This window comes from Callionymus lyra, chromosome 14 (assembly GCF_982586985.1).
Source record: "Callionymus lyra chromosome 14, fCalLyr1.hap1.1, whole genome shotgun sequence".
In the NCBI taxonomy this organism is placed as follows: Eukaryota; Metazoa; Chordata; class Actinopteri; order Syngnathiformes; family Callionymidae; genus Callionymus; species Callionymus lyra.
In genome coordinates, this window is record NC_141831.1 from 17,142,558 (window position 1) to 17,167,956 (window position 25,399).

The following is a 25,399-nucleotide window of genomic DNA, read 5'->3' on the forward strand; positions in this document are numbered from 1 at the left end:
ACACACACACCCCCCACACACACACACACACACACACACACCCCCACACACACACATACACACACTCACACACCCCCCCCCCCCCCCACACACACACACACACACACACACACACAAATGAAAGTGAATCTTACATTTTCAGAAAAACTACCTTTAAATCTGTATAAAAAAAAAGAAAAAAGAGTTGATTGTCTTGTAAACTAAAAGTGAGTCCTGAGTTAATGAGTTATTTGTGTATCTTTGGACTCAAAGGATTGTAGTGCCATCGTAAACTCTGCAGGAAGTCTCTGTGAATCATATTTATTTAAAGATAAATGTATTCATTCCTCTGGTGGCTCAGTAACTCATTTATTGACTCTTAAACCTCTGCAGGAAGTAAATGAGTTTCTATGAGTCGTCGAGTCATATTTACTTCTAACTCAGAGGGTGGTTTTTTGACTCTTAAACTTCCACAGAAAATAAATGAGTCTCTATGAGTCGTTGAGTTATATTTATGTATGGCTCAGAGAGTCATTTGTTATATAATATTAACCGCTGTAGGAAGTGAATGAGTCTCTGTGAGTCATTGAGTCATATTTGCTTGTGACTCAGAGATTGATCCATGGACTCTTTAACTGCAACAGGAAGTGAACGAGTCTCTGTGAGTTGTTGAGTCATATTTATTTGTGACTCAGAGAGTAGTTTATTGACTCCTAAACTTCCGCAGGAAGTGAACGAGTCACTGTGAGTTGTTGAGTCATATTTATTTGTGACTCAGAGAGTACTTTATTGACTCCTAAACCTCCGCAGGAAGTGAACGAGTCTCTGTGAGTCATTGAGTCATATTTGCTTGTGACTCAGAGATTGATCCATAGAATCTTAAACCGCAACAGGAAGTGAACGAGTCTCTGTGAATCATTGAGTCATATTTGCTTGTGACTCAGAGATTGATCCATAGACTCTTAAACCGCAACAGGAAGTGAACGAGTCTCTGTGAGTCATTGAGTCATATTTATTTGTGACTCAGAGATTGATCCATAGACTCTTAAACCGCAACAGGAAGTGAACGAGTCTCTGTGAGTCATTGAGTCATATTTGCTTGTGACTCAGAGATTGATCCATAGACTCTTAAACCGCAACAGGAAGTAGACGAATCTCTGTGAGTCATTGAGTCATATTTGCTTGTGACTCAGAGATTGGTCTATAGACTCATAAACCTCTGCAGGAAGTAAACGAGTCTCTGACTCGAGTTCATTTGTTTAAACACAAATGTAAAAAAAAAACGCTGCAGGAAGTTTAATAAAGTTTTGATGGAGACGCTGTAAGATGTTCCAGGAAAGCGTCGAGTCATCATGGCGGTTATTAAACGTGACTCGTGGACTCGGGAGGCGAGGCGATGGCGAGACCTGCTGGCGTTCATCACGCACCATAATGAGTGCGAGTGGAAACTGCTGATTCGGCTCCTTTTCTTTTCGAGAAGACAACATTGTCAGAGGTTTGACAAGAGACTCGGCACAAAGCACAACTTCTTTTTTTCCCGTTTCCTTTCGAGGGTACAGACATGCGGTTGTGTACAAGAATAAATAAATAAATAAAATTACCTGTATTTATACTTGAAAACGAGTCACTATGAGTCGTTGATTTATATTTTCTTGTGACTCACAAAGTGGTTTGCAGACTCTGCAGGAAATGAGTTTATGTGAGACAATAAAATATATATTTTTTAATAAACTGTATATGTTCTTGTATGTTTATTTAAAAAACATCTGAATATACTTTATATGTATTTACTGAATATACTTTATATTTAATAAGAAAAAAAAAAAAATCAACCGTTTTTTTCCTAAATCGTACAGATATTTTATTTTGAAAGGAGAGACAATTTTATTTTTCCGATTATAGTTTCAAAGTAGAGGCCCTTTTTTTCCAGCCTTAATTTATCTTAAATTTTTGTTTGCCATTTATTTTATTATTCAAACATAATACAAACTACAAAAACCTAATGAAATCCATCAGAGTTTTTTTAAATTAATCAGAATATAAAACATAAATTAATTTAATGAATATTTATGAGTTAAAAAAGAATATATATACAGTATGTTTCATTATTGTTGGGAATCTTGCCTGTAGAATTATTATTTTTATTATTAATATCCTTTATTTTCTTATTTATATCATCATCAATATATATATTTTTTGATACAATATTTAAACATAATTAGTAAACAATATTTAAACAACACGTTGTTTGTTTTTAATGCAGCTTTTCTGTCTGCCTTGTGTTTCTCGTCAGTTGAATCCCGAGCGTGACACGTCTCACCTCTCAACGCCTCGAACATGAATCTTGTTGACACGCATTTTTTGTTTGACAACACACTAAACATTAGCTCCTGCTCGGCGGCTTCATCCGGCTCAGAGAGCACTTACCCAAATATTGAGCTCTCACTCACCCAAATCAAATCTCACCATCCGTGTCACTCTCCTTGATGGCGTCTTCCTCTTCATCCTGCGCTCGTTTGAAACGCGTCGATAAAAAATGTGGCGCCTGCAGCTGCTGGAGACGAGAAGGAGCTCGTTGAGTCATTTAAAGTTGCAGGGGTTTTTTTCAGGGTTACTTAGTGGTCATAGAATTGAGGGTCAAAGGTTAGGAAAGTTGTTCAGGATCATCAGTAGAAGTGTTCGAAGTCTCACGGCGGCAGTCGGCCGCAACCCACGACAACACACAAGTGATGCATTGACGAATCTTTCGAGGGGAAAAAATTAAACTAATAAACTAAGAATCTTTCAAAATCTTTTAGTGACCATTTTGCATAATACACATTTGCATGGACAACATATAAAGTTTAAATCATATATAGAAAAATATTTATTCAATTACATTTAAAATATATAAAAAATAGTTTAAAAAGAAGGAAAAAATGTAAATTTGACTCATTTATATTTGTTTACAGTAAATACATTTAAAGTATATATACATTTTATTAAAGGCTTTATTTTTAAACTAACAAAATAGTTTCAAAAAAACAAAAAAGGGAAACAAATATCAGCGTGACTCCTTCTTATTTCTTTAAATACATTTAAAAAAAATTCTTTTTTTATTGAATCCCTTGTTTTTAACAAAAAAATAGTTGAAAAAGAGGAAAAAAGGGAAACAAATGTCAATTTAAATCCTTCATATTTCTTTGAATACATTTTTTAAAAATGTACTTTTAAAAAAAAATTAAAACCCTTATTTTTAAAAAACAAAATAGTTTGAAAAGACGAAAAAAGGGGAACTAACTTTATAAGAAACTTGATATTTTACGTGTCTTGAAGGGTCGAAAACTCAATACCATATTATTTTATTTATAAAGCACTTAAATTTCTTTTTAAAAAAAAGGGAAAAAACAAACCATGAAACCCACATGAGCAATAATTAAATGCAATAATAAAAACCCATGAGATTCTTAAGGGTTAAAATAGCGAACAGCTGTGATTTGTTTTGTAATACAACGCTTAAAAGGGAAATGACAAATTAAATCCTAAAAATAATTTTCCTGGTAGAGTAGAATTTCAAGCGCTTCACTTCTAAAATAAGTTTTTTCCTTCACTTTCGTGGACGACGTTGCGTATCATGTTTGATCGGTCGCGTCTTCCCTTCACGTCCTCTGGGGGGCGACGTCTGGCGGTTTCGTCTAAAGTCAACATATGGCAGCTTTGACTTTGCTCCGTAGGTCCCTGTTAATTTTCCATTAGCAACAAAACTTCATCTGAAAGTGTTTCTTTTTTTTCCCCGAGACTTCATTTCCCCCCTGACATCTGGACGAGTCGTGGACGTGGAAAAATAGCTTCTCGGCGCGTCTCTGTACTTTATTTCGCTCGGCGAAGACAGATCCACGACAAATGTCACCCGGCGCTGCGGCGTCCTGTCGCCGCCGGCTCTTATCTATTTATCTGCCTGTTTGAGACTCCGGAGCTGTCAGATCACCCACTGCTGGAATCTCGCTGAAGGTGCGGCGACAGTTTCCCGCTCGACTCGTTAATGTTGCGTATGGATCTTCTCGGAGATGGTGATTACTGTTTTGAGTCGCTCCAGAGACGCTCGCATTGTTGAAGGCTTTGTTCATTCTGTCGGCTCCGGGTACGTCGTTATTACTTTTATGTTCGTCGAGTCGGCGCGAGTGACTCATGGGTCTTCGCCTGGTTTCAATAATCTGGACGAATCGTTACAAGAATGAATCTTTGATCCTAATAAAATTGACTGACTCACTGTGTTTTAAAAACTGACTCAGATTTGAGTCGTAGAGAACGAATCAGACATTGTGTTTGTTATGCATGTGATGATCATTTTTTCCACCAGGGGGCGGTACTGAGTCAGGCCACCTAATATACGACGTGATATACTACGACTGTTGTAAGGGACTGTCCATCCAAAATAAAAGTAGGGACGAATATATATATTTAATAAAATGAGGATAGTTAAGTCACAAATTAAAGGTATATTAAGAAACCAGATAAAGCTGTAATTTGATTAAATATATATAATAAAATATTTTTTTAAATATATATATATATAACCCAAGCAAACAGTGGCAAAATATTAGTTCACTATCATGTCATTAAAGAAATAATATATATTTGTAATAGCATAGACTTGTAAATGTTGCAAGGTGCGAAAATTATTTTTCTTTTTGACTGTTTTTGAGCTTTTCTCCAACATTGCTAAAAATAATCCACAGTTTTCTCGCTGTTGTCGATTTCGTTTTCTTTTTTTTTGTTCACCTGTTAAGGATGTCAGAGTGACATCATGAGGGCCACATACATTTAATCAAAGGGTCACATGTGGCCCCCGAGCCGTACATCACCCATGGCTGCTCCAAACAATTCCAAAAATCTATTTCCCACAAGACTTTGTTTCATTTAACCAACTGAATCGCTAAGATCATTGACTACAGCATAACAGGAAGTGATTCAGAATCTTTATAAGAAAAGATGGATACAAACATTGTATAAACATGGATATAACTGTTGAGTTGTGACTCGTTTCGTGTGACTTTTAAAGCAGCTGTAATAACCGATTGTTACAAGGTATTCTTTTGTATTTGTGGCTCTTTGAGTCAAGACTAAAAGGAATGACTCAACAGGAAGTTGTTCTTCTTCATGTATTTACAAAGCGGAACTGTTAGCCAAACATAGTTGCTGGTCTTCTTTATTAAAGCAAGGCAATGGGACAGGAAGTGACAAAGACTCGCTCATACCAGGAGCCTGGGTAATAAATGAACCTGTGTATTTTTTATACATTTTTACATTTGCTCAACTATATCGATGTCCACTAGAGGGTGTCACAATGACTCACAAAGATGTGAGATTCAGTGCTAATTTGATAACATGTTATCGTCAAATTCAAAGTAAGACCTCCCTGACTCATGGGTTAATAAGCACAGGAAGTGGAGAAGACTCACTTCCTGTTTCCCCGTAGCTAAAAAGACGCAAACGTTCTGAAGTTGTATTTTTATAAACTAGTGTTTAAAGAGTCTTATCTTTATCTCGAGGCCTTTCTTGAGCTTCTTCCCGCCTTGACTCGGTTGCGTCGTCCCGTATCGTTGAAGATCCGTCGGACCGGGACGAGTCTGAAGGATGAGATGGGCCTCACTGGGGAGGTTCCTCGGCTGCAGCGATCGCTCAGACACGCCGGTGAAGATATCAGGCTCTGGACACAATCTGGCAGCAGCCGCCAGACGTGGATGAATATAAGACGCGTCTCGGCACGTCTTTCGCGCGGTTCGTCGAGTGTCTCGGCTGTAATTGCAGATGAATTGTTTTTAAATAACAGCCGGAAGATGAGAGTTAATAACACGCTTGTTCTGTTCAGAGGAAGCTTGTTGACACACTAGCGTTCACTTCCTCTTTCTCGACACGTCCCTCGGAGACGTCTGCAGTCGACTGAGCTGCACAGAGACGCCATCTCTCGTCGTACCTTCTAGACGTCGACTCCAATCTCGTCTCTACAGTCGCCGACGTCTGCTCGTCTTCACGTCGCAGATCTTCATTTAGCTTCAGGACTCACACAGATGCGTCACTACGAGAAAACCGGTTCCATTTCCACTTGCAACATGTACTTTATATTCATATTTGCCTCCCCTGAACACATTTTTATGATTTAAAATTAAACATCAATTGGATAATATAAACTATAATTTCTTTATTTCACCGTAGATTTACAACATTCACATTCTAATCTTCGACTTATACAAAGTGGTACAAGTGGTACGTTTAACCTCACTGCAGCTAGCACTGTTAGCCACAAGCTAAGCTAGCAAGTTTAAAATGTATTCATCGTTACATTACAGTTGAAAATAAAAAACTTGATCTCGAAATTTCTATGTAGAATGTTTTATGGGGAGTAGGGTAGGATTTAGTTACCAAGTTAACAGTTACTTACATTTTTCTATACTTACTTAATGAAATAGTGTATATTTGAACATTGTTGCAACTAAAGAAGCTGTCAATTTAACACTAAATACATTTAAAGTTGGTATAACTGGGTTATATCGGATCCAAATGTCAGTAAAACAAATGTTAGAAATTGACACAAGCTAACGTCAATCGTAGATCCGTAATCGTACAGTTAGCGTTGTAGACGCAACTTTCTACACAACATTTCTTCTTCCTAGCAATAACTGATTATGATTCTAACTTCCTACCTAAATAAATGAAAGTAAAAATAAAAAATTCAGTAGAAGAAAAAACAACAAGGGGCGAACATCTACGATGTCATTAAATAAATGGTATCCTAGCAGTTACCAGAACTTGCAAATGTTACGAGGTGGTTTGTCAAAATTATTGACTGTTTTCTCAAATGTTGCTAAAAGTTTTCCAGTCTCCCTATCGTAACTCAATAGCGAGAGAGGAAGACCCAACTGGAGTTACATCCAGGTAACTAATATTTCTAGTACATACATGCTCCGCCCTCTGACGGGCTTCGCTGTTGGTTTATAACCTAGGCGAAGGCCTTAGGGAAAAGTTCTCTCCTAGCTGGGACAGAGATCTTCACTCCATTCCCAAGAAAAGGAAACCCATCCCACTTAACCTCACTCTGTTGTACATGAGGTTCTGCCAGTTAGTGTCTCCAAAACTGTGTGAGAGAGAGAACCAGCAGTCATGTCACGTAAATCAAACCGTAGAAAGGTGGCTATAGACGACCACGATGCAGCTTGAACGATATCTTCAGCCGTGACTCCTCTGAACAGGGCGGCCGAAGACGCTATGTCCCTGGTCGAGTGGGCTCTCAGGCCATCAGGGGCAGGGTGACACTCTGCCTCATAAGATTTAAGAATAGCACTACATAGCCAATGAGCAAAACGCTGAGAGGATACTCCAGCTACAGCATTCTTTGCCCCGTAACAGACAAACAGCTGATTGGATTCACGTAAACTAGCTGTGCGTCTAATATAACAGGCCAGAGCTCGTACTGGACACAGTGAATGCCACCGCCTCGCCTCCTCATGTATAAAAAGCCATTAAAAAAATCGTCCTTGACCTAAAAGACGATGTAATGACCTTCGGGCAGAAAGAAGGATTAGGACTTAATCTTTCAGACTCCTCTGCCTCACCAAAAGAGAGGCAATCGGGGTCCGCAGAAAGGGCACAACGGTCAACAACCTTTTTTGTTGATACCATTGACAAAAGAAGTCTTCAGTGAAAGTAGCTCTAAAGCTATCTGGTCCAAAGGCTCTAAGGGACCTCCAACTCAGCCCTGAAGAACCTTCTGAAGGTCCCATTGTGGGACCACCTGACGAGTAGGGGGTCTAGACCTACGAGCACCCAGAAGAAAACGCTTTACCAAGGGATGACTTCTGGTCGTTAGAAGACCAAAACCGTCATGTCCTATGGTCATGGCTGACAGAAAAACTGCCAGCGTAGATGCAGCACGAACCTTGTCCAGTCACTCAGAAAAGCAGGATCTCCGAGACTGGACATGAAGAAGGTGTCAGCCTTTTCTTTTTGCACCAGGCTTCAAATACACGCCAGCGTGATGCATGAGCTTTCAACATAGATGACCAAGCACCCTGAATAGTTGAAACTATAGACCTGGAGAGTCCCAGGGCATCTAGTCTCACCCTATCAACATCCAGTGTTGACATGAAGCAAAGGCTAATTAGCCGTTGCTGAAGCTACAGACCTATGCTAACAGTCTTCCCCTTATGTGCCGACATAATAACAGTTTCAGTAGTGGAAACAGACTTACATGGAACACCATTATAGACTTTGCGACTTTTACTTTGATAAGGGCGCTGTCGAAATGCACCAGGTGCTGATCGAGTCGGACCGCCCCCCTGGACCTGACGCTGGGTCTGGTGGTGGGTCGGGGTCGGCTGATTCATCCGACCCTGGTAAGGGCCGTCCTGTCCTCGGGGGTCCTCTCTGGGTCGGCGGTAGTCACGTCGCTCATGGTCACGCCGACGTGGAAGGCGGTGCTGGACGGCGGCGTGGACGGAAATGCTCCGCTAGCTGTTCTGATCTCTTCCGGGCAGATTCCAGACATTCGATAATCGCAGAGATGTTCTTCCCGAACAGGAGATTGTCTGATTGAGACGCACTGAGGAGAGTGCGGCAGTCTCGCTGATTTATGTCGGACAGTCCAAGCCACATGTACAAGTAGCCACCAGCTTCGCTTCTTGTACATGACCGGCATAACGTCGCAACTGCCGTCTTCTCCCCGAACTTCCAAAGATCTTCCATCTTGGGACACGTGGTCACAGGCTTCGGCTTGGTAGCGTGCTTCCTTGCCATCATCCCACATGTAATGTCCAAGTTTGTCTCGGAGGTGGAAGTGCATGCGGGTGCTGAGAACCCGATGCGCGGTGCCGCCGATGTAAAGATGGAGGGCAAGTTGTCAACCGGAAAGCGCTGTTCTGGCGCGGTTACGGCGGTTAAGGTTGTAGCTGGAATTTCGTCAAAAAGAGATTCGGCGTCATCCTCATATATATGACGCCATCCTCCTCATCATACTCGGACCATGCTTTTCTTAGCAGGTGTTAGCCGCTGGGGTGGAGCTAGCTGCCATAGCAGTAGCTGCTACCGGGGCAAAACCTCCACGCCGCTGGCGCTCTCCCCGAGGAAGAGCGAGTCAAGCAGGGCAGGTGTCGGCTTCAAGCAGGTGCTCCTGACCCAGGCAGAAGAAGTAGGAGCCGTGGAGGTCAAATTCTGCCAGGATGGCAGTGCAGTAGAAGCAGGTCTTTTGTTCCATTGTGACACCAGATGGAGAAAAATATCGCTGAGTAGATCGAGAAAGATTGAATTTGAGGTGACTGAGTGAAAAAGGGAGACGAATGGCGGGAGCATAGGGGGGTTGGCCCTTACAACCCAGTTGGGCGGAGAGTAGATTAAATTTATTCAGGTGCAGAGACGGAAGCCTCAAAGGATAAACCAATGTACGTAATAGAACACCTTTATTTCGCTTATATCGTCATCACTGGCTGTAAAGTACTTAATTTTCCCCCAAAATAATACTCACAGACTATACCAGACAAGTTCTGTGACAATTAAATCGGTTTTAAATCAAAGTTTTGTTTTTATTTTGTGTAAACAGACGTTGAAAACTAAAACTTTGCCTTCACCTTTCACCCCGCATTGAATCCATCTTACGTGTTCCCTAAAAAACACCCAGACTTGGGTTTTTTGAGGCAGAAGCAGAACTTTGGTTCCTATTATAATTTGGGGGCGCGCCTCCACTCAGAACAATCTGCCGGCCCAGATGGAAGAGGGAACATTGCAGATGGAGTATCGGCACGTGTGATCAAGAGTCGTGTCCCGCCGTAGATCTCTCGGCAAATGACTCACCTCCAGCTGCTCGCAGCGCCGTCATAAACCTGAAAACACCGACAGGAAATCAGATTAATTTTCAGTCCAAATGACACCAGTCTGAGTCCGGGTCGCGTTTCCATCTGCGCCGAGGAATATAGCGGCCGTTAATCTCTGGCGGGTTTTTAATTGTCCTCGGATAAGTGGATGGAGATTTAAAAACCTGTTTTATTAAAGACATATTTTACAAGGTGTCGACGTTTATGTTAAGCTGTAGATTCAAAACATGGAACGCAAAAATTTTTTTTCGCAATGTGTCGTTCACCAACTATTATTTATTTTGAATCAAGTTTTAAATGGAATCAAATTTAACTGGATGTGAATTTAAATTGTATTATTTGTGTAAATATTACCTCATAGTTTCAGTTAAAGACAATTTGGCAACTTTTTGTTTTATGCCAACATTTTTATATGGTTAGCATGAGCCAGATCTGCAGACGTATATCAGTGTCATCTTAATATTTAACAGTTGAATGTTGTAATTATGTTATTGATTTTTTTTTTAAGCATTTAATTATTATTTTTCAATTATTTATTTAATTGAGTAAATTTTTAAAATAAATACATTATTAACGCATAGAGTTTTATTAGCTAATGTCACTATTATACAGACTTTCTTTTTAAATTAAATGGCTTTTTTATTTCATTATTCAATAAAACAGTTCAAAGTTTTATTAAAAGAAAATTTAATATTTTCTTATTTGAAACATTAATTCCACCCTGATGATGGCACTGATTTACTTCCATACAGTGCAGCTAAGACATCAACTGGCTGAACTGAAACTCTGAAGGTCCAGATTAAGCCAATGGGCCACAATCTGGTCTTTTCTATAAACCTACATTTTTAAGACCACTTGAAAATTTAATGCAAATTGTTTATTTTCCTCAGACATTATCAATGATCATAATTTTCCAATTGTTTACCTCTTGGAATGTTGAAGAAGAATTCAATGTAATTCATTAAACAAACTCTATTTATTCTATCCGTATTTTTATTCATCGCATGGGGGTTTGTTAAATAAAATTGTAACTGTACACAAACATTTAAAGATTAAAAACAGAAAAATATCACTGATTATGCCAGAAAACTGTAATTTGCAAAATAACTTGAATGCAGAGTAGATCTCCGAACACATTGTGGGTCGACGACAACTTTAACAACTTATTTAACAACAAGGTTATTCTATATAAACCAACCTTCATTTTTGCTCCACAGACCGGTTTCATCTGGTCATTATTTTCACGGACTGGACTTCAAAGTGAGGCTCATAAATACAGAAATGATAAAGTGAGATATTAAATGAATTCAACACGATCTGGAGTTTGTAATCCATGCGGTTGTGTCTTCTCGTTTAGACTATTGTAACAGTTTATTTTGGTGTCTTAACAAGAAGGATCTGTCTCGCCTGCAGTTAATACAAAACTCTGCAGCGATAATTCTGACCCGCTCTAGTAGAAGAACTCACATTTCTCCGATTTTTAAAACTCTTCACTGGCTTGCAGTTTCTTTCAGGATCAATTTTAAAATTCTGGTTCCTACTTTCAGAATTATTCATGGTCAGACTCCTCCTTACATCAGTGATCTGATCCAGCCTTACACCCCAGCTCGGGCTCTGAGGTCTGTGGATCAGAATCTACTGATGGTTTCTCACACGGTTCAGGACCAGATGAGAGAAATCCTTCCAGGCTGTTGCTCCTAAGCTTTGGAACAATTTTCCTCTCCCTCTGTGTGTGATGATCTAATGACTCCTTCAAGAAAAATCTTAAGACATTTTTATTTGTGCTTTTCCCTAATTTTCTGGAACTCCTGTGTTTGTCTTATGTGTCTTGGCCTTTTAAAGTATATATTTTAATTGTGTATTGTTTGTGATTGTTAAAGCGCTTTGTGACCCTGGTCTAGAAAGGTGCTTTACAAATAACCTTTACTTTACTTTACTTTACTTACAAAGACAATCCATCCAGTTTTTTCTTTGACTATTATTTCATATTTCCTGGTATCAATGGAATTCAGTTGGATGTCTAAAGCGGGAATTGACGGGCCGACGCTGAGTCCAACAGATCTGAACCGGGCTCCCTCAGAACCATATGGGCGTTTAGCAACAGCTTATTCAGAAGTCCGGATGTGAAGCAGCTTGAGGTTTTGACAGTCGCGCTCGGCTTCACAGACAAAAGTGTCATTATTTCTCATCCAGCTTGCGACACCGGCCAAAACACAAAACTGCGGTTGGCAGTCGGATTCCCATCGTCCTCGCACAGATGTCAGCGTTTCCCTCGCTGATCCGGTCGACCTGGAAACTCGCCGTTCTTCTCTCGAGTGGCACTTGACCGTGACGAGCGGAACGGTACCGACTTGTCGATTGTAGGATGATGATGATGATCCCTGAACAATCTGTTTGCTCGCCCACTCCATCTCTCCGGATAATGAGTGGCCCGTCTATTAAGCCGCGTGTTTATTGGCCGACCAGCACCGGCGACCATATGTGCGAAAGGAAAAGCGGCGCCGTGGATTATCGCCCTTGAAAATATGTCCCCGGATGCTACCTGCCTGACTGACGGAGGTCACGGTGACGCCTTTGTCACGAACTTTGACAGTTTCTTCAGAGACAAGCATTTTTTATTACATGTCGCCATCGTGTTTGCTGTCATTACAGTTAGAAAGTCGGTCGATCAACTCGGTGAACCATTGAAAACAGATCCAAATTTATAACAGTTTTAAGAAAATAAAAGCAATATATCTGCCAATTAAAATGTTTTAAATTGAGTTTGATATAGAAGTAAATCAGCTGCATGAGAATATTGAGTGATTGAATTAAACATTTCAAATGTTGAAATTCTAGTTCTTTTTATTGCATGTTTTTCAAGCAATGGATAATTTTTTTTTGCATAATTTAATTCAATCATTTGATGTTGAAAGTTTGTTTTTTTTAATAATAGTTTGATTAAAAAAACGTCTTATTAATTTTGTTTACCCATAGAGTTTAATATTCTGATTCCAATAATTCAAAAATACATCTTCTAAATATAACTTCTTTTTTTTATTCCTAGCCTTTTAAATTAAATATAAAAATAAATAGTACCAAAATGATTGGCCTGCTAACTGATGTCAATTTATTAGGGGCACCATCTAAATTATTAAATATATTATTCAAAATATTTTAATACAATTTTAATGATTAAACCTTGTTGTGTTATCTGAGGGTCAAGGTGACCCTAAGGCCCCAAAACAAATGTGTTTGTGGTATCCCTTGTTTTGTCTCTGGGTCAACGTCAACACCCTCCATGACTTGCAGTGTTAGCGGTTGTTCATTTTGACCCAGAGGCAACACAAGGGATACCATAAACACATTTGTTTTCAGGCCTTGGGGTCACCTTGACCCTGAGATATATAGAAAATAGAAAATTGTATATATATATATATATACAGTATATACCTTTTTATATACATGATTTCTCATCGGTTTAATTTTATTTTATTTTTAGTGAGTCAACGTGATTACTGAGGCTAATTGAGTGGGAAAAAAAGGAGCAAATAAATACGAAAATCTAAAAAGTTGAAGTTGGACCGTGAAGCTAAAGTCAGATCAAACCCTGAAGCTCGACAACTCCGAGAGTGAATCTGACTTCTCCTTTTTCCCCTGCGGGAGGAAAACGTCGGAGTGTAATCGCCCTCCACCTCCGGCGGCTGCTGCCACGTCAATCCTCTCCGCTGTGATCACGGGAGGAGATGATTTGTCATTTGCACTCACGGAATCGTCCTAATTCCGACGTCTCTGAGGAGGGAATTATGCTCTGAGAGCTTTTCGTCTCTGAGACAATGAGGGCTGAGCGTGAGGGTGAGCCGAGTGGAGGAGGGCGAGGGTGGATGGAGGGCAAGGCAGAGAGGGGGGAGCAGGAGACACTTTGTTTGGGTTGTGAACTGAAAAAGGACAGAGGAGGTCCTGGAAAGGAAGACGTTGCAGTAATCCAACCTTCAGTTTGGTTCTTCTTTATTTACAATGTAAACCGTTTTATAAGTTCTACGAGCTACGCCAAGATTTTCAATGTCCCGTCGAACTTCCTGAAGTCAAGAAATCTCTGGAGGTGTTTTTTTCTGGCAACAAAATGACTTTCGGTCGTGATAAAAGTTGGTTTAACTCTTGTGTTATCTTGTGTGTTATCACAACTGCATATGTATTTCTGGAAGTCAGGGAGGTCGTTCACCTCAACACTGAGACAACACAAGGGATAAAAAAAAACAACATTTATTTCTTGACCCTGAGATAACAGATGCTTAAATTTTGGTGGGTTTCCAGATTAAGGTAAGGTAAGGTAAGGTAAAACTTTATTGAATTTTTTTTTTCCAATAGCCAGCAATTTTTCATAAACAATAAAAAATAATACATAAAAAATAAAATAAGAAGAAGAACATAAAGAGAAAGAACAAGATGACACAATCTAAGTCTAAAGATAAAGACAAAGAACATAGGTCAAAGAAAAACAACAAAGACAAAGGATACAAAGACTAACATAGAACAGAACATCCAGATACTCTCACTCCACTCCTGCCCCCGAACTCAGAATTGTACAATTTAATAGCCCGAGGGATGAATGAGTCCCTGAGTCTATTTGTTTTGCACCTGGGTAGGAGCATTCCTGCACTCATTCTGCTTCTCTGCTCACTGATGACAGTGTTCAGAGGATGACTGTCATCATCCATGATGGACAGTAGTTTGTTCAATGATCTCCTCTCAGCAACTGTCACCAGTGAGTCCAGCTTCATGCCAACCACAGAGCCAGCCCTCCTGATCAACCTGTCCAACCTGTTGACACTCCTCTTGGACACATTTCCACCCCAACACACCACAGCATAGAACAGGACACTGGCCACCACAGACTGGTAGAACATGCAGAGGAGCTTCTTGCAGATGTTAAATGATCGAAGCCTCCTCAGAAAGTACAGTCTACTCTGAACCTTCTTATATACATGGTCTGTGTTGCAGGACCAGTCCAGTTTACTGTCCATCCACACACCGAGGTACTTATAGTTGTGAACTATCTCCACCTCGTCGCCTCTGATGGACACTGGACGTGGCTTTGTCCTGGAACTTCCGAAGTCCAAGACCAGCTCCTTGGTCTTTGAGGTGTTCAGCTGCAAGTGGTTCCTCTCACTCCGACCACAAAGTCACTTATCAGACTCCTGTACTCGTCTTCGCTGTTGTCCCTGATGCATCCAACAATGGCAGTGTCGTCAGCATACTTCTGGATGAGACTCAGCTCTGAGTTGTAGCAGAAGTCTGAAGTGTAGATGGTGAAGAGGAGAGGGGCCAGTACTGTCCCCTGAGGTGCTCCTGTACTGCACACCACAGTGTCAGACTTTACCGTGTGGATCCAGGAATCTTTTAGAGGATTTTTCTCTGTGAAATACAAATTCTTATAACTCTTTTGCCACCTGCTGGTAGAGATTATTGCTAGCAATGCTGATAAATAAAAATATGGAAAAAAATAAATAAAAATCAGGTAATACATGGAAGTTTGCACTCTCTAAGTGCTTTTCTAGTTTCCTTATTTCTTTATTCATAGCTCGACATCCATGAATTATTCTTCAGATTGTTTTTCCTTTCATTGCAGAACAAATACAACACTCTTAGACAAACTTAGATACAAGAAATAAAGTCAAATTGTTTTTCATGTGTCGTCTTTGATCCAGCTTAGAGGGTCAGGTCGGCTCAGAGAAGTTATTTTGTACAAATGAAAGATGCAACACGCGGCGTTATTACGAGCGATAAAGCCGGACGTTAGCGTGTCGTTAATGGCGTAATTAGCGTTGCCATTTCGGCAAGGTCAGCGCCGCCTCATTAGAGCCCGAAAAACGCCTCCAGTCAAAGTCCAGTCAAGGAAGTTCACCTCAAAGTTCAGAGCCTCTTCAGGAATCAGCCGACGTTTTGGACATGTTTTTTAGAGCGTGTAAAAGTTTTGTGTCACAGATGTACATACAGTTTGTCTTGTTTAAAATATACTATGTAACATGAATAAGGAAAAATCTTAGTCAAAATACTTTTTGTTCAACTGTTCATTTGTTTAACACAAATAAACACAGATTTTTTTTTCCTTCTTTAATAATTGGATTTTATGATTTATTCTTTAAAACAAAAATGTGTTCATGAAGAGAAACTAAAATATAGTGATAAAGATGGTAGAGAAGGGAGAAAAAAAAACTTTTTTTGGCAACACAACATTGTGTTATCATTGACAAACAGAAAAAAGGTAGACCACTAATGATCCACTCATTACAGATACAATCAACCAAAAAAGAAACTTTAAGAACAAAGACAAAAACCACAATAAATATGGGGAAAATAACAAAACCACAATTTGTTAGTAAAAAAACAGACAAACATAAAATAAACACTAAAGTATCAGGTGGTTTCATTGTTTTCTTTGCCATCATGACCACCTAATTGGATTTTAAATGTTTGATATCAACATGTACGCTGATGATACAATACATTTCTTTAAAATAAATGAGCAATAGAAAACCAATAAATAAATTAAATGTTCATTCTATTTACAGATAGCAATAGTTTACAACTAATGATCCACTGATTTCAGTTACAGTCCACAAAAAGTTTTCAGAAGAAAAACATTAACTTAATATACAATATCTTTAAAAAAAAATTGCCACTGAAAAATTACTATTAAAGAAAAGACAATGGCAAATGGGATGTTATACTTCAATTCTTTTCCTTCCATCCTTCTATGGGTTAAGTGTAATAATGTTGTTGTAACTGTTATTTGGACCACAGTTGTTAATTTGATATGTCCAATTTACTTTGACTCATTTCCAAATAGTATCATCTGAGGATTTATATCTGGATCTGACGTCTCTGCTTCTCTGGAAACACAAAATAATCTGTCCTCGCTTTCTCTGTGGAGCCATCTGGAGTTTTGTTCTGTACTCTTTGAAGCAGACTCACAACTCGCCGGCATCTACAGTGCATTAACAAACAACTTTGTCGGCTTTGCTCGCCGTCGAGGAACTATTTCGGTCTCATTCTCTGGACTGTTGTGAAGTACTGCGGGCGCTCGGAGCGTCTGGCAAAGTGAGCGAAGTTGTTTTGTTGGATCAGAGTCACTCAAGACATGGCAAATTAGACGCTTTAGTGTTAGTTTAGAGTGTTAGCGCGACTGTCTTCATTCATGCTCAGGCTTCAACCGGGCCTTCAAGTTGGTCCAGATTCTGTGGATCGCTGTCGCCCCAGCTTCGTCCTCCAGCTCCCCCGAGGTGTTCCAAGACCAGATGAAAGCCATAGTCTCTCCAGCATGTCCTGGTTCTCCCCTGTGGTCTCCTACTAGTGGCACATGCCGGAACATTTTGGCTGCTTGTACCCGCGACCTTGTTCTTTTGGTCACTACCACCTCATAGGTAAGGGTAGGGGTGTGGATACACTGGTATATAGCTTTGCCTTTTGGCTTAGCTCTCTCTTTACCGCCATGGGCCGCGTAACTGATGACGCCACCGCACCCACCTTGTTCATCTCATGCGCCATTCTTCCTTTACTTGTGAACAAGACCCCAAGATACTTGAACACCTCCATATGGGGCAGGACAAGGATTATGGGATTAAGTGTTGCAAATCTTTTTTTTTTACCCAAAAATAGTTTCTACATTGATCCCTTTATAGTCATGTGATCACCACCAGTCACTCAACACCCACACGCCTGAATCGATCTCCACTGTTTAACTCTTCGTTGCGCTTTGCCCCGAGAGTCTGTAACCAACGGCAACAAGGCCGGCTGGTCCGGCGATGGTTTGAATGACCGGTTGGTTAAACTCTTGGTGGGGACGTGGGTGACTACGCTCAAGAGCTCCTGACGCTGCACGGCAGATGGTGGGCGAGGATTATCTCGGGACTCTCTGGAAGGTGCTTGTGCCGGAATCTGATCTCTGATATGTGGATGTGCAGAAATCAAGTTTGCCGCGTCGTGTCTGCGCAACCACGCGCCTCGGGGACCAAATCTGATTTTCGGCCGGGAATGTGGGATTTGAAGAGTTCAGGATTTAAAGTGGTCCATAAGTCGCGACCCTGACAGATGTTTCCCACACAAATTCCATTTTCATCAGCTCCCGCTTTGTGCCAGAGCTCAATTCCACCGACTCACCGGCCGAGTTTACTCACTCACGAATAAGTAATGCTTAGCATTATGACCAGGGAACCATTATCCTGATACGTCAGGAAGTTTTTTTTAACATGAACTAGTTTTGACTAGCAATCGTACCTTACCTTCTCAACAAATCTACACCAGTAGTTTGACCTATGAAGTAAGTAAGTAAGTAATTAATTTTTATTTATATAGCGCTTTTCCAGACTAGGGTCACAAAGCGCTTAAACAATCAAAACAATATTCAATAAAGTACACTTTACCCAGGTGTTATCGTCAATATCTTCCAGCCTCCGTTTCTGGCCCACTTCGGCTGTTCTGATGCCTCGGCTGTCAAATCCGATGAGAGTCCCGACGCATAAACATTTCATGTACCGTCTTTGGTTTTCATACACTTAGCGGCTAAATTTGTTTTCCAGCCTCCGTCGAGCGGCTGTAAATCTCTCAGACGCGGCTAATTGATGTGTTTATCTGGGCAGGCGAGCGAGGTTCAGAGGTAGGAGCGGAGAAGGACGCAACGGAGGATCGTCTCTCCGGGGCGGCGTGCATAATTGCGCGTTGCTACGCAACTAAACGGATATTGTGCGATGAGTTCTCCGTGTCGGAGGAAAGTTGATAAAAATGCATCGCCTCGCCGTGGGGATGGAGTCGGGCGTCGCTGATTGACGATGTATCAATCACGACAAACGCTTCCATAAATCTCCGAGCAAGGAATAAGGGAAGAGGCTAATTTGTGCTGCTGTGTTGTTATCACCTCTTTCAGAAGATTGACACTCGCTCGTTTGAGTTGTCACTTATGTCCCCGCTAGTTTATGGGAGTGGATTTCAACTTGAAGAGGCTATTTTGAAAATACAACCATCTAAGCTCAGGTTGTGTTTCGCCCACGAGTGGAGGTTTTTGATTGGAAAGAAGATTAGACGCGTTGAGTTTCTGGATCTATGAATGTCTTTATCTATGACTGTCTTCAACTATGAGTTTCTTCAACTACGAGTGTCTTCAAAAACAAGTGTCAAGTTTTCTAGTGTCTTTGTCGTCAATTGCCCTGATCTACAACTGTCTTCAACCATGAGTTTCAATGTTTACTAGTGTCCTAGTCATTGAGTGTATTGAAAAACTAATATTTGGATCTAAAAGTGTCTCGATCCACGCATGCCTTCAACTACGAGTGTCTTGATCCAGGAGTCTCTTGGTCTACAACTGTCTTAGCCACAAGTGTCAAGGTTTCCTAGTGTTGTAGTCATCGGGTAATTTGATCTACGAGTCATCTGATCTAAGATCATCTTCAACTACAAGTGTCGAGGTTTCCTAGCGTCTTAGCACGAGTGTCTTGATGTACAACCGCTTGCTCTACGACTTTTATCAACCACAAGCGTTAAGGTTGCCTAGTCCTTGTGTTTTCGTCGTCTGGTGTTTTGAACGAAGTATATCTTGGTCTGCGACTGTCTTGAACTACTTGTGCCTTCAACTATGAGTCAACAACAGCTACTGAGTCTCAAGCTGTGTTGAAAGCCAGCAAATAAAAGTGGGTTCAAGACTACGAGACCTACAAGTGTTTTCTAGTCAATTAGTCGCTGCAAGTCTACCAGTATCTACGTGTTCTGGTCTTTTGGTTTCCCATTGTCTAAGTCATTGAATGCCAGTACCAGTATGAATGTACCAGTTTCAAGGTTTCTTGTGTTGTTGCTGTAACGTTTATTTATCTACAAAGGTCTTAGTTTCTGTGTGTCATCGTGTACATTGTGTGTCTTTCCCTAGACAAGTTAGTCTTAAACCTTAACATTTGGAAGTTCATCCTGCAGCAGAAGAATTGTCAAGGTCTCATCTGAGCGTGACAAACCCTTCGCAAGATTCCTGGATCCAGATGGTATTTCTGAAAGAAATTTAAAAAAGAGAAATGTGAGCAACAGTGAATCCGATAAGATCGAGACTGACTTGAGCTCTCGGGCTACAGCGGTCATTGACGGTACCGTCGTGTAATCTTGATCCACGACACCCACACTTTCGCGACAGACACACGTTTTTTTTCAGTCTGCAGAAGTTCGCCGTGATACTGCAGTCACCTCGGCAGCGCTAGCATTTAACAGCCCTCCGGTTATTTTTCAAATTTTTGCTCTTGCAGCTTTACAATCTCGGTTGAGCCCGGAGCGGCTGCTACCTGCTCCGGCTGATCGTGGTTTAGAATTTAGAAGCAAAATAGATTTTATTTCCCAGAGGGAGGCGGGCGTACGAGGAGGCGGGGCGGGGGGTTCAGGTGGAACTGGAAGCTTCAGGATGAGAGGAAATGTAGCGAGCATTCTTCAGGTGTGCGATCGCGGCACTAAATTAATTTAGCTCAGTGTGAGTTTTGGGGAAAATGCTTCCAGCTTGTTTCCTGCCAGTTCAACTAAAAAAGCAGGTCTAACCGCAGGTGACAGATGCTCACACAGATTGTTTTTTTTTTTGGGTGAAAAGCCACATGGTCACATTCTAGAAATGTGACATCTCTTTTGTGTGTGTTTTTCCGTGAATTCCGCTCCTGGTGAGTTGGTCTGTCGCGGTGAATTGCGGGTCGTCTCCTCCGCAGGCTTCAAAACCCCCTTGTCCTCTGGCCTGAGCTAAGTTCCCCGTCTTTGTGATGCCGGACTCGCCTCCTTGAGGTCCTTCTCATTACGGAACCCACTCATCCGATGATTGACTTCCTTTATTAGAGCTTCTGACAGTATAAAGTGGCGGGAGATGCAGAGCGAGGGCGGCGGTGGGGGGGGGGAGGTTTAGAGAACGCCGTTTTAGCTTTGTGTGAAGCATCCGAGGATGAAGGCCACCAGGGGATGCCCTGTCAAACTTGAATACACAACCCTCCTCGACTGCAAATTAGGGTCCGAGCAGCGATCGCGCCGGGAGGCTCTCTATCAGAAGACATTTATTTATTAGGACGCTTTTAGGGACGACTGTGAGTTGGACTGGAAACGACATAAGAGCTCAGTTTTTCAAAGTTGGAGGGGACTCGTGGGGAATAAAAACGTATGCCACCAGGAAGACAGATCTTTGTCGCATCAATGCTACAAATTCACTGTTAACCCTTAAACCTTTTGTGTTATCTCTGGTAAAACGTTCAAAACAGGAGTCCGTTCCGGTCGCTCCAACATGCCGTCACTTCCTGTTCCCGGGTCTTAATCCTTCGCTTTGTGGAGAGTGTGTCGTTTATTCACCGCTTCAAGTCAAACAAAATACAAGCTTGACGATCGATCGGACGCACTTTCTCCCGGCGACTGTACAGGTCAATAGCCCCGGGAGAAAAGGTCTCGAACTGTAGAAACATCACTATATTTAAGGCAAATTTCCGGGCCGGGAGGTCCTCCCCCTACTGCCAAATGGTTCCTTCAAGCTCCCTGTGCCACGACTCCCTGTGGAGAGTACTTCCTAATTTGTTTCCTTTTCTAATCATTCAAATTGTGGGGGTCTTCTAGTCCCCTCCTTCCCGGATGTGTCCCGCTTCGTTCTTTGATCCACGACCCAAGGTGTGAAAGGGCAGACAAACAGACGTTTTAAATAACCGGTGTCGTATCTCTTATTCTGTTCCAAGCAAACAGTGAATAAGTCTTAGTGGAATGTTGATTGTGAATGTGTATTCAAACGTTTAAACTCTTAGATGAAGCAAGTACTTTATACTTTACATTTTGATTTTCTTTTAGCGTTAATTTAAGTATGGCGTATATGTTAAGTGTATAATCATTTTAATCTAACACTGCGTCAAAGGTCCGTCCCTAAAGAAGTCATCAAATTTGTGTTGAGTTGTTTGGTGCAATAGTATACAAGCTTCAAGATGTAGTTGATTGTTCAGGGAAAATGTCGAGCAGAATCTCAGGTCCTGAATTCCTCGCTGAAAATGTGTAGCTTTTACACCAGACTTGATCCAGACTTGGCGTTAACAACAACGGGGATAATGTCTGGCGCCCTCGTCCGGGCTGAGCCATCGGGGAGGAGTGGATGTCTTGGTCGAGACGGGAAACACAAGCCCGCTAGCCGACTTGATCAGAGCCCACTGCAGGTATCAGATTCTACCTGCAGTCTGATGTTATGGTAATAGACACCCGCGGTCCAGCCACCGGCCCCGGCGTTCACGCTATCGATTCTGCAGAGATATTTTCCCGAGTAATCAAAGAGCTGTGAAATCCTTACTCGGCGAGAGCTTCGAGCTCCGGGGACCGCTAACGGGATTGCTTTTCTCTGGGTGGAATGTGGAGTAAACTGATACGTCTTTCACGCTGTTGTTTTTCTGCCTCTGGAAGAAAGTTGGCCGTCTGGAATCTTGGCCTCGGACCCGGGTCACTGGGCCAACCGTGTTGTTCTGAACCGTGCAAAACTGAGTTTGACAGAAGTCTTGAAGTACCCAGAGAACGATCCGGTTTGTACGCCACATGCACAGAAACCTTTTTTTTTTTCTACACGAAACAAACTTAAGCCCAAAGAAAAAAATAAATTGCATCAACTACCGTGTGTTCTTCATCCATTTAGCTAACTGAGTTAACATTGAACTAACATTCCGCTTAATAGCATAGTAGCGCTAATGGAAAAATTCAGCTAGTCACTAGAGATTAAACACCAGTGAAGGAGATAATATAATTACGAAAATGGACGAAATGATGATAATGACACGGTTAGCAACACAGTTAACAACACGGTTTACAACGCACCAAGTGAAAATGATTCTATTTAAGTGTCCCAACAGACTCATAATAATTGCGTAACGCTAAAGATTGTGGAGCTAATGGCTACGTTGAAAAAAGCAATCATTAATCTTCAGCTGGATGCTGTCAATTGCAAGAAAAGGAAATTGTTTATTTTTGCTTAGCAAAATGTACCGTTAAAATCTTATTGTAAACGTTTACATTTGCTAACTGACTCACAGTTTTGACGAGATTTATTCGCTCTCTGTATAAGTCATGATGCGGTTTAAACGACAATGTGACGCAGGGATGAAGATTCAACACCAAACATAATATATCTTTTATACATTTAAGAAGCGCAAACTTAGCTAAAGAATTAGTGAAACGCTGGTTGAAAATCATTCAATTTTAATAAGTGGATAAATTAATGGTTTAACTAGCTTGCCTTATGCGTCATGCTAAATAAACATTGTGGAGCTAAAGGCTACATTGAAGAACATGTATTCCGTTGCTGATAAATGAAGAACACTTAGCATCATGTGCGAGGCATATTTTTAATTTTTTAGTGTGTGTGTGTATTGGCGATTAATCGCATAATATCCCTGATAAATCTCGATTAATCACATTGAATACGCAAAGTCCAATTAATCATTTTAAGTAGTGTAAAGTGCACGTCTATGTGCATTTATATGTCATGCCAAAGCATCATCCCACTTTGGTGCTAATGTCTACTTTCAAAACATGCATTTAAAACACGTATTGAGACATAAAACCTAAGCTATCCCCGCGTGCCCCTCTGTCTACAGTGTAAAAAAAATTGAATCAAAAGTTTGGTTGGATCAGAGAGTGAAAAGAAAAAAGTACCCAGAAAGTGCAGAAGTAGCATTTCCTCCACTGCATGCAAATGAGCATCAACTCTTTTTATTGTGGGGTACAAAGGAGGGGAGGGGGGCGGGGGGGGGGGCGCATCACTTCCTGTCATCCTCTTCCACCATGTTTTGGTTATCGTATCGGCGGCGGTTCCGGTCCGCTGGACTCTGATTAGCTGCAGAGAGAGAAACAGCAGCAGGCGGTTCTTTCTGTCGCCGCACCGTAATGAGCTCATTAAACTCAAAGGTTGGCTTCTCCAGCAACATTTAGGGACGTTGCTCTGCAAAAGAGCAAAACAAAAATCAAGTCTTGTCAGTTCGTACACAGAAACTTTTGATTCCAGAGGAGCTATTTGGAACTGGACCAGGGCCTCAGTTCTGGTGACTTACAGGAAGAGCCAGTTCCTCTGTTTTGATCTGCTAAAGATCTCATTTCTACAGGACTAGAACTTATGCTGGTTCAGTTTGTCACTTTCATCTATCGTTGATAAAGAGGTTCTCTTGGCTTGTTGAGCTCTGATTGCAAGATGAGGATCAGCTCCTCCATGTCTGGAATCTCATTTGTGAGGATAACATTTGCATTAATTAAATAATGTGTGAATGAATGAGCAGCATCAACTGTTCAAGTCGAACAGAAGAAAATATTATATAAAAATAAATTTACAATAAATATCTTGTAAATAAACAACATACTTTGCGTAATCGAAATTTATAATAAAAATAATAAAAATGTCCAGTATATGTAAAACATCTACTTTTTTAAATCATAAGGAAATACGAAGGAAAAAATTATGGAATTAATTATTGATTTTTAAAGTATCACCATTTTTTTTTATGAAATCCAATCATTCCTTATTGAAAGGTTATTTTTTTTTATTTTGAATTTTATAGGAATTGAGTTCAATAATTTTTATATTGAAAGTTTGTTTTTTGAATTGAATTCGATTATTTTTAAAGAAATTCTTCTTTTTTTTACACACAGTTAGATATTGAAATTACATCAAATCAAAAATAAATGTTTCGAAATTGAATATTAAAAACAATTCGAACCCTTGAATATTCAATATAAAAATGTTACCAAAAGACAATACTTTTGTTTTGGAATCTGCTGTGATGAATTAACGCACCAGTGCTTATTCTTGGTCATGTGATCGTCTACACGTCGCATGATTGGATGAAAAATTGATTGATTTAGCCCGATGTAACTATTTCAATTCGAATTGAATTTAAAAGGCAACAAATTCGGAAATATTGAGCTTAGAGTATTCATTTTTGAATGATTAGAATTTGATTATAAAACTATTTTTTACACGTTTTGAATTTGTTTAAAATTCAATAAAAAAATTGCAACTAAAATGATTTCTGAAATAGAAACGTTTCTACATTTTAAAAGGTTACCTTGGTCGGTTAAATATTCATTTACCGGTCATAATGTTGTTCACATCATAAGGATAAAGTTACAATAATCATTATAAAAAATACGTTCATTAATTTGATTGACGACGATGGCGTTCCTGTCATCGTCAATCTTGACGCGTCCTTCTCTCGCTTCATTATTCCTTCGGTCGAACGCGATCCATCCCGTCGTCCTCCTTCTTTTTTTTGGGTTCAAACCTCTTCACGTGGCGCGGGTCTCGGCTCCGGACCCTTACTTTAGATTTTATGGCCGGAGACACGGCGGCGAGGTCGACCTCCATCTCCAGCGGCCGAGTCGTTATTGCATCTCATCGCCGCCGTCATCGATCGCTGCCGGCGTTTGAAAATGGATTCCTGCGGTTTATCGGGCCCTAAATACCAGAATCAATCACACGTGAAGTCGTGGCTTCCTCGCGCTCGTCTGCACCGACACGTTAAGGTAGTAAATGTGTAATAACACATGTTCGTGGTCCGTGTGGCCAATTTGACCTACTTAGCGACCCTGAT